The sequence below is a fragment of the Marmota marmota genome, unplaced genomic scaffold (assembly GCF_001458135.2).
Source record: "Marmota marmota marmota unplaced genomic scaffold, marMar, whole genome shotgun sequence".
Taxonomy (NCBI): domain Eukaryota; kingdom Metazoa; phylum Chordata; class Mammalia; order Rodentia; family Sciuridae; genus Marmota; species Marmota marmota.
Genome location: NW_026000080.1, coordinates 4,620,525 through 4,631,101, shown reverse-complemented (window position 1 = coordinate 4,631,101; position 10,577 = coordinate 4,620,525). Strand labels below are relative to the sequence as shown.

Sequence of the window (10,577 nt, the reverse complement as noted above, 5' to 3'; positions counted from 1 at the left end):
AAAAAAAAAAAAAACTGGATGGATGGAGAGCAAGCCATTAAAAAAAGAAATCAGGGTTGTGATTGTGGCTCAGTGGTAGAGCGCTTGTCCAGCATGTGTGAGGCACTTGGTTTGATCATCAACACCACATAAAAATAAATAAATAAAGGTATTGTATCCATCTACAATTTTAAAAGGAACTGAAGAAAAGAAATCATATAGAATTTAGTGGAAAATGATACAGAATGATCAGAAAGAAGATAAAAGATGTGGACCACAGACAAAAGAGAGCAACCATGTGAATGACTCCGATCTTTGAAGATGTGAATGAATTAATGGGAATAAAAGAAATTTACATGATAGAAGAATTTATGAAATAAGAAGGTCTTAAATCTGCATTTTGAAAGAGCCCATCACATTCCAAGAAACTTTAATAAAAGATTTTTTTTTCTAAAAGTTTAAGAATTTAGAAAAAATTAAAAGAATCCTAGGATCATTTAGGCAGAGGGGAAAGGTCATAGTCATAAACAAATCAGACATGTTTCAAGCAATGTTGAATGCCAGAAAGAAATGGAACAATGGCTAATGAATACTGAAGGGGAAAAACTTTCCATACCTAGTCTAACCACCTTTCCTGTGTAATCCGAAGAAATTCTCAAATATGTAAGTATTCAAGAAACATAGCATTTATGCACTAATTAAAAATCTATCAGGAAAAAAAAATCAAGACAATGAACAGATGAGTAACAATAATGAATTTATAAGTTAACTGAACTTGAATTCATGAAGTACAAAGATTGAACCATGAGCTTTCAATCTGTTTATGATAAAATTATATTTAAATAATTGGCATTTGTCATAAAATTAGATATAATTGGTAAGGCTTAAAAGAAAAATTATACAATATAAAAAATAATATTTTGATGATCGTGGACTGCAATAAGAATCATATATGCTCCCTAAACTGAGAGGTGGAGAAAAAAGCATTTCATTCTAAAGTTAATTGAGAAATATTAATGTAAAGATATCATTTAAAGCAGACTTTAAAACTTCTAAGCTGCCACTGTGACAGGCAGCCATTTTTAAAAATGGCTCCCAGTGGTTCCCACCTCCTGCTATTACTCATAGCCTGGTGTATAGGCCCAACCTAATAATTTGTCCCTAACAAAAACAATGTGGCTAAAGTGATGAGATTTCACTTCTAAAATTAGGCTATGCAAGACTACAACTCTTGTCTTGCTTATATTCTAACTCTTCTCACATATTTGTTTTGATAAAGCTAGAAGTCACGTTGTGAGCTACCTATGGAGAGGCAAGAGTGGCAAGAAACGGAGGCCCTTAAACAATCCTCAAGGAACTAAATCCTGTCAGCAAACATAAGTAACTCTCCCCAAGCCGAGCCTTCAGCTGAAGCTGGGGTCCTTTTCAACACCTTGATTGCAGTCATGAATTAGAGATTCAGGTAAGACACACATAAGCCCTGACCCACAGAATGCCCAAGATAATAAATGTGGTTTTGTTTTTGTTTGTTTTTAACTGAGATTTTGGGGTAGTCTGTTGCACAGCAATAGATAACTAATGTCAATTTTCTCCTTGATCAAAATCTATCCATGTTCCTCTAAGTCCTCTTCTTGATGAACCCTCAACTTTAGCCTATAAAGAATTCAATAAATACTAATATTGTTTAAGACCACATCCCTAGGTTGACTCTAGACCCCCTTAAAGTGCCTGCCTGAGAATGCTCAAAGCTGCCAAAAGTACTGACTGTTTGTTTTAGCCAGCATCAAACAATAGACCCCTGCCCACCTTTTCTCAGAGCATTTGCTGAAAAGGGCTTGCAACTCTGTGTCCTTCCTCTTTCTCTTTGAGATGCTCACATAAATCTCAGGAGAGTCTATCTCAAGACATTCCTTTGAAATGTAACCCTGAGGAGGGACAGGGACTCCTGGTCTGCCTTTGTGGGAGGAGAAAAGCCCAACCTTTATCAATGCCAGCTACCAGTCACAACTGAACTTAACACCTTATGTTGATAAGCCTCTGTAATTTCACTTCTCTGATCTACAGAGACCCCACTTGTCCCCTTCCCTATTTCTACTTTTAGCCCAGTCATCCCTATACAAGTTGAGATTGAGTTCAATTCATTCTGGATTTGTTTCCCAATTACAATAGTTATTACTGATTAAAATCTATATTTATCTCTTTAATAGGGTCTAACTTTGTTTATCTTTCACACAAATGCACAAAAGATAAAAACAAAAAGAAAAGAAAGAAAATCATAGGTCAGAAAACAAAAAAAGTAATAAAGATTTTAAAAAGAAATAGACATGACCAAGATTAAACATAACTATCTAATTAAAATGGTTTCAAATGGGATAGAATAGACTCTTTTAAATGCACCAAATGGGACAAAGAGAATCACTTTATAATGACAAAAGGTACAATTTGCACTGAAGTTATTACTACTATGACTCTCCATGTACAAAATAATGTAACATTAAAATACAGGAAGCAAATCTTCAAAAAACAAGAGAAAAATTTAGAGAAATATTGGGGTACTTTGATAAATTTCTTTTGATACTTAAAAAAATCAAGACAAAAAATACATAGATATGGGGCTGGGGCTGGGGTAGTAGCTCAGTGGTAGAGCACTTGCCTTGCATGCGCGAGGCACTAGGTTTGATACTTAGCACCACATAAAAATAAATGAAATAAAATAAAGATTGTATCCATCTTCAACTAAAAAAAATTAAAAATACATAGATATGAGGGCCAAAAATACCATGGTCAAAATATTGGTGTAGAATACTTTATAATAAGTGCTCAATAAATTTTATTTATTGTTTAAATTTTAAAGCCTGTGAAGAAAATAATACTAATATCTTAGATGCCCATATAATATTTCCAAAAGAAGAAATCACAAGCACAGAATAAACACTTCGGTGTTATTTGAGGAATGCATTTAGTGGGAATATTTACTTTCAATTATTAATTTCTGAGGGTTTTCATTTTTTAACCACATATTTTTTTTTCATAATGCATTAACAAAAATTTTAATATTCCACTCTTTTATCTCTTCAGAATTTTCCTGAATTATTCTGTTCTTTCTTATACGAGGAGGAACTGTATTGCTTTCCTTCCAAGGTTAAACAGTTCGTAGATTCTTCTCCAGAATGTTACTATATCTACTACCCCTCTGTTCTGAATTTTCTTATCTCTGCTCCTAAGGGCTTCTTCACTTCACTTTTTAGTTGTCTCCTGCTCCCAATCCCAGAGTAGCCCTTCACTTTAAAGGCCCAGCCAGCTTCCTCCAAAGCTTCTTTGCCAAAATTCTCCATTTGTTAAATTCTCAAAATTTCTCCATTTCCACAATTACAAATCTACCTCTGCCAGCATTAGACATACACCTTATGGAATAATCATTATTTATGACCCAGCTGTAAGTAATTACCAGCTTTCCCCAATCTTCAACTCCATCAGGTAGGGCCAAGTTCATCAAAGAGATCCAAGGCAGAGGCAGGGATGACCATGCCATCTGATCCAGTGTGCTTCTCTCCTGGCAGGAGTCATGAGCGAGTGTTGCCCCTGGGACTGAGTTTTCCCTTCCTTGGGCCTTCAACATTCCAACATGGATAAGGAATCCATTTGATTTTTAGACTTCTTCATATCTATCCACAGTTAGGGAGCCCAAACATCCATACTTCCCACTCACAGCTTCCCTGCCCCCATTTTATTTCTTGATTCTCCTTGGACTGATTTCATCAACTCCTTTATCCCTGTTTATGTAAGTCAACACAAGAAATTCGAGACTCCCAGGTCATTCCCCAAATCTCATTCCCAGAAGGCCCCACACATTCTTTAGGTTGTCTCCATCTTCTATCCTTTTCCAACCCCTAAAACTCTTTCTCTGTACACTCAGAGATTCTTAATTTCTCCTCCCACATGCAATCAATCATTTTTCTTTGTTATCTCTGGTTGAAGCCACTATTATTTCTTGCCTGGATCATTGAAAAAAACTTCTTGCTTAGTCTGTTTCCACCATCAATCCCTATAATCTATCATTGAGAAACTAGCCAATATAATCTTTTACAAATATGCCTAACCATGTCACTCATCTGCTTAAAACCGCAGCTGCCATTTCACTCAGAGAGAAAGCCAAAGTCCTTGCAATACCTACAAATCTAACATCAGGGGCTGATTCTCCCAGTCCCTCCAATCCAGCCACATTGGCATCTTTTCTGTGTCTTCTCTCAGAAATCCACAAGGCCAGTGTGCAAGATACTGGGGAGTATAGAAGGTAGGGGGTGTTGGGAAAAGTTGGTCAATGAGTGCTAAGTTACCATTACCATTAGGTAGGAGAAATAAGTGCCAGTGAAATAGTCAGATGTTTGTATCCAATTATAGAATCACCAAAAAAAAAAAAAAAAAGGACAGACACAAAAGGAACTATATCAGTCATTCGAATTCCATGAATATTGCCATTCATCTTACTGCATTTCAGGAAAAATCAATACATACTATAACTGTGTAAAAAACATTTATATATATAGATTCTAGGCTCAGATACTTATAAACAGGTTTTCACCTAAATGAATGACCAGTGGGGCAGTCAGGTCTTCCAGGCAATGAAAGATGCCTAGAATTTTTGGCCCCACCAATTCTATTTCAGTTGACCATTCCCCAATCACTAGGAAAAGCCAAATCACTCTAGTGAATTTCCAAAACGACCCCTACAGACAGTTCTATTTCAACAGTCTCTCGATCCACATACCCAGTGGCTACTTTCTGTTGTCAAATAGCCTTTGACCTGTTGGCACACTCCTCACCTCTCCTTCCTCCTCGGCTCCCCTGTCACTGTCCCCTGCAACATTCCCTTTCTGTTTTCACCAGTTCCAGCTTGGCAGCTCTGTCCAATTCCTCTCCTCTCCCTACCCACCCCTGCTATCCTTCCTTTTTTTTCTACATAGGCTCTTAAAAACTACCTCTACTAAATAAATGGCTCTCAAAGTATCATTTCTACATGTAGTATCTAAGCCTACATTTCCAACTGCTATTTGGTCATTCACATACAGAAATCCTCAAGTTAAACACATCCAAAATCAAACTAGTCATCTTCCTCCAAAATCTGTTATTCCACTGGTTGTACCTATTTGTGTGAGTGGCAGCATCATCCAATTCACGCAATCTAGAAATGGCAAGCATCTTTGATTCCTGTTCCTCAGACCCCACAATCAGCTGATTCCACTGCCCTGTTCTTTTTCCCTTCAAAGTGTCTCATAGCTGCTTCCTTTCTGTCACAGTAGGTCAAGATATCACTATCTGTAGCTTAGAGTATTGTCAAGCCTCCTAACTGGCACTTCCACTGCAATCTGTCTTTTGATACTCCCACGAGCAGTTTCTGTAGATAATAATAGTAGCCAGTACTAACCGAATACTCATGATATGCTAGGCGCTATTCTAACTGCTTCCTGTCTTCTTTAATCTGCCCAATCACATCACAAAATAGGGATTATTTTTACTTAAACTTTAAAGATCAGGCAAAAGTGGTTTGTAGAGGTTAAATAACTCAGGTCACAGAATTAACTCAGAAGTGACAACATCAGGATTCAAGTTCTCTTTGGCTTCTAAATGTTTGTGCTTTTCTTTCTGATACAACTTTTTCATATTGCCTCTAGCCTGCTTGCAATCTTCTGTTGTGTATTCCTATCCAACTGCCTTTTCCTTCCCCTTGTATTCTTCCAATCCATGGGTGCTTCTTTTATTTCCTTATTTACTAAGGATTATTATTATTATTCATTAGCTATTGCAAGAAAATCCTTCACAACAGGCCCCTTTTCTTTCATTGTATCCATTACATCTATCCCCAGCCCTCCTTCTCCCCACCCTCTCTTCCCAGCTGCTAAGAGAAGGGCTAGAGAAGGAAATGAATAGTATGGGTTGGTTCCAACTCCACAGGTGTGGATACACAAAACTTTCTGCAACTTTACTTTTTCTCTAACTAAATTCCAGTGTTGCTTTATGGTTCTAACATAATGAAACGCTGAAGTAAAAGTGCTTTGTAAAGAGTGCTGTTGAGCGTTCTACAAATGCAAGGTGCAATTACTCACCCTCCCTTTGCATGTCCAGGGCTTCAACTGAGTTATTTTGTGAGCAACTGAATAGGTGTTTCAAGCAAAGACTGAAAGGGGCGAATGGAGAGTAGAGCCCTAAATAATATTGACCCGGGAAATCTCTAGTTATTATTACTGCCAAAGTCCAGTTTAAACTTCAGCAGGGTTATCATGAGCAAGTAAAACAGGAAGCAAATGGGATTACCTGAAAGCCTCCACTTTAAAAATCTCTCTAGAATGCTCCCCCTGACCTCAACACTCTGGAAGTTTTAAGTTTCTGCAAGCGTCCTCCCTCACATTCACAGGGCCCCTACCAGGGCCCTTCCGTCTGGGCTCTGCACTCCGCTTCCCCGCGCCAACACCTCTCGGACCCCCGCCGGCCCACGGTGGACTACAACTCCCGGCGTGCCGCGCGCGTCCGGCCGGCTGCCTGGGGCTCGGCGCGTGGCGGCCGCCGAGCTCTGCGCGGGGCAAACCTCCCGGCGCGGCAGTGCGGGAGGTAAGTGATGGGCACGTGCGGCGAGGGCCTGGGAACGCGCCGGCCCTCTCCCCTCTCCAGGATAAAAAGAAGCAAAGATCACCACACTGGTGAAAAAAGGAAAAAAAAAAAAAAAAGCGCCCCGCCCTCCCTCGTGTCTTCTGTGTGTCCAGCGCTCCCTCAGCTTGTTGCACTCACGGGCGTGGACTCTTGTCACTCTGTCCTGGAGTGGAATTGGGGGCAGAAGCGTGTCCAGTTCCGCGGAGAACCGGGGCGAGCCGGGGGCTGCGGGACCGAGCGTGCAGGACAGGACAGGGTGGAGGCACAGCTCGCGCCACACCCCCAAACCCCTTTTCCAAAACGGGCTCCACCGGGGAGTCCCCAGACCAAAGACCTGGCATGTTTCTCTTTGAAAGTTTCAGCCAGAAACTTTCCACTCTCTTTGGAACGTGCCACACGAGTCGTTTTACTCTCTGCTGGAGGCGCAGGTCCAAGAGGCTGTGTCCTGTCCCCACACCCACTGCCCCTTCTCCAGGATATGCTTCCTTTTCCCTTGAGAAGCCCTTGGGACTCTAGAGCTCACCCCTGTCCTTGGCTACTTCGTGGGGGAGATCCAGGACAGGGGCCCTGGCGGGTGGCTTCTTGAATACATAGCTGGCTTTCCATTAGGAGTCTGTACTGCCTGGGGGATGAGTGCGGATCAATAAAAGAAGCCAACCGAGTCACAAGTCCCCCCACCCCCGTTTGAATGTACTTCCAAATGGGCTCATATTTTCTGCTTCAAATTCCTGATGCCAGGACCTCCAAAGTTATTTTAGCACATCGTATAATGTGCTGAATCCTTATTTGTTTGCCCCCCCCTCCACATACACAAACATACACTACATACCATGAGTTCTATATCCACACATAGGACACATCACAAACACATATAACACACAATATTTACCGCAGTACACACATCATACAAACACACTATGTACCTTCAGATCATTCTTGTCATTAGAGAAAAGGGTTAATGTCAAACAGTTTGCCCGCGCATGTGAGGAGGGAGTGGGTGAGTACTAGTATATTTATATTCATAAATGTTAGTTTATTACCAAAGTTAGAAACTCACTGGTAAGTGAAACCTCCTGTTGTCATAGTTTAGAATGCCTCTGTGGCTCACTTTTTTATCAAATAGGACTGATTTCTAACAGCGCTTTCTGAAACCTAACACTTTGTTTAACTAGCAAACTTTTGAACACAGCAGGCAAGGCGGGAGGGGATGTCCTTTTCTATATGTAGGGGAAAAAAATGCTTGGAAAAGCTTCACAGAATCTTTCCTCCTGTGAGTGTATATAAGGTTTGGGTGTAACTACATTTTATTTGCCTCTTTTCCTTCAAGAGTGGTGAGCCAAGTATACTTTTGTTCTCAGCAGTGCTGTCAGGATACCCTCCTTGTGGCTTCACTGCTTAACAGGACTCAAAGTTCAGTTCTCCTCCTTCGATTTAGTTGGAAAATGGTTCAGGAATTTCAGATCAAGTTCAAAAGCATTATGGAATCTTTGTCGAAAGCTCTTTATCTTCATTAGAGTACATGATTTTGAACAGCAGTGGTGACACATCCACCAAAAAAAAAAAAGATACTAAAAATATTTGAACACTTAAAATTGGTCCCTATTTCATGATTGTTTGCTTTTGCAAGAGGGCAATGGAAAAGACGGGTGAAGAGAGTACTAAAAGTATTTCTCAGCAGTGGTCTTTCAGGAAATTGAAGATTTGTAATCTCATTCCCAGAATAAGTAAGGGAAAAAATTTTTGACTTTGCAATTCAGGTTCTAAATTTAGATCATAGTTACTGATCTCCTAATGCCCCTTAAAGATTACTAAAGAAATTGGAGGCAGGCCACTTTCTTCTCAATTCTGCCTGAAGTCTAAACAACATCACAGTAGCAGATATTTTTTTCCAGAATAATTCTGGGAGTTGTGTGTGTGTTCTGAAAGGTTTTGTGCCTATTTTGACCTAAAAGTATCCAAATGTTGATTGGTGTTTATTTCAATGAAGAAGTAATCATGTATGTTTTCTATATGTGTAAAGAACAGTTTTTGTGATTCCCCCTCCCCCACCCCTATACACACAGAAGTGTTTCCCAAGGAACTGTGACTGACCAAGGAAACTTATATGGAATGTTTTTACCTAGCCTCTCTAGTCTACCTCCCAATTCCTAAACTGGGATTTAGGATGATAGTGGGAGACACTATGTATTTGGGAGTTGGCAATATATTTTCTTATTTTTATATGACTCATACACAGTACCAGGTTCTCATGGGTTGTAAATGTTGTTTGCATTTGTTGGATTATGCTTTTTATGTAACTGGGATAAATGAAATCAAACCTCACAGAACTAGTTGTTTTCCTTTTGTAGAATAAGGCTTTGTTTCTGTTTGAGTTTTTGTTGGTTTCACTGGATAGAATGAATGCCAAAATAAAAGAATGTGGGTGTTTTCAGGAGATCTGGTCATCTATTTTCCATCCTCTGTGAAATATGCTACTTCCTGCATAATGAAGGAAAGGGATTTGCTACTGGGCAGTACGTTCCTCATTCTCACAAAGAGATTACTTAAAAGCCAGCTCTAGGAACTTTGTCCACATTTCTCTATTAGGAAAAACGAGTAAGGCAGGACTACAGCTTCTGATTGTTCCCTGAGTAGAGCCTGTAAGCCATGGGCTCATCTTATTTTTCCCACAGGGGAGAAAAAGAAATAGTTTTGAAACATGGCATTCAATCTCAGAACAACAGTAAAGACAGTTAGCAACAGTGAAGGGGTGGGAGAAAATGAAGAGACCTATTAAGACAGCTTGTTTTTCTTAGTACAAGACAGGTGCAGGGAAAATTCTGCCGGTTTTGGACCCATGATTCATCCACTTCCACTAATTGTGCTGAAGGTAGTTAGCCAAAGTGAACAGGCACACTGTAGCTTTAAAAAGTCAGCCATGAACCAGAAGGCAGTTGGTGCAGCTTGTGTGTGATTCCTAACGTCATGTTGGCTGAGAGCCAGCCTGGTTTTATTTCACTGTGTCAAATTGTACCTCCTTATTGAATTCCTTTGCCAGCCTACTTTGTGAAAGAAAACATTGGGGTTTCTTTGGCTGTTCTTGATAAGCCTATAAAAATATGATATGTTTTAGTTGCTTATAGGTAGGTTTTCTTTTTACTCTTCCACCAAAAAAAAAAAAAAATAGGAAAGAAAGAAAATAATAGTAATAAGACAATGTAGTGTGATGTTGCAGAGTATCATTGTGAGTGTTTTGTTTTGTTTCTGAGATGCTTAGAAAATGGTGAATGTGTAACAGTTTCCAACTGAAGTGAAATCCTTCTGGTAGCTTGGAGCAGCAGCACTGCTTCCTGCCTACTCTGTGCCGGTGTGGTGTGGGGATGTATGCTGATAGCTATGTGTAGATTAAATGTTGGTTTTCTTGGCAGAAATCTAAGTGGTTTAGCACCTGGAAGTTTGTGTGTGTGTGTGTGTGTGTGTGTTTCAGGAGTGAAGATCATCCCACACTTAACGGTGCTATTTGTTAATCATCTACTTCTCTAACAGTGATAAAAATCTTGTGAATATACTAAATGATGCACTTGCCATGTCAGAGTAATCCCTGGAGAAGGAGTGCCGAAGTATAAAGTGATTTGAAAGGAAATGTATTTAATTGATGGCTTCAGCTGAATAAGAACAAACCACGTTTCCGGGATTAGTTTTTCTGTTTTATTTTGTTTCTGGGTTTTGGGGTTTTTGTTTTGTTTTGTTTTTCTTTGAAGCAGTTTTGTTCCTAGCTTTTTCATCGTGTTAATTGCCTATTTAATTGTGGAGGGTTTTCATTTTTTCACAGTCCTCATCCTACAAACAAAAAGAGTGGTGGATGTTACTATATCTTCTTAAATGTTTTGGTGATTTTATATAAATTGAATGAGCTGCCTACCCTCGCTTACACACACACACACACACACACACACACACACACACACACACAC

General features: G+C 39.6%; 1 protein-coding gene across 5 annotated transcripts in view; it reads left to right on the top strand.

The window, feature by feature from the left end:
- The first annotated feature begins 6,446 nt into the window (after nt 1–6,446).
- Samd13 (sterile alpha motif domain containing 13) overlaps nt 6,447–10,577 on the top strand; it is a 48,353-nt gene continuing 44,222 nt past the window's right edge. For 2 of the 5 annotated variants that reach the window (XM_048815014.1, XM_048815013.1), the window contains exon 1: nt 6,494–6,585. The gene's annotated coding sequence lies outside the window, so the exon portion shown is untranslated. Of the gene's footprint in view, nt 6,586–9,151; nt 9,747–10,577 lie in introns of those variants that run through there. The other 3 variants (XM_015504762.2, XM_048815015.1, XM_048815012.1) reach the window with 3 other exon arrangements.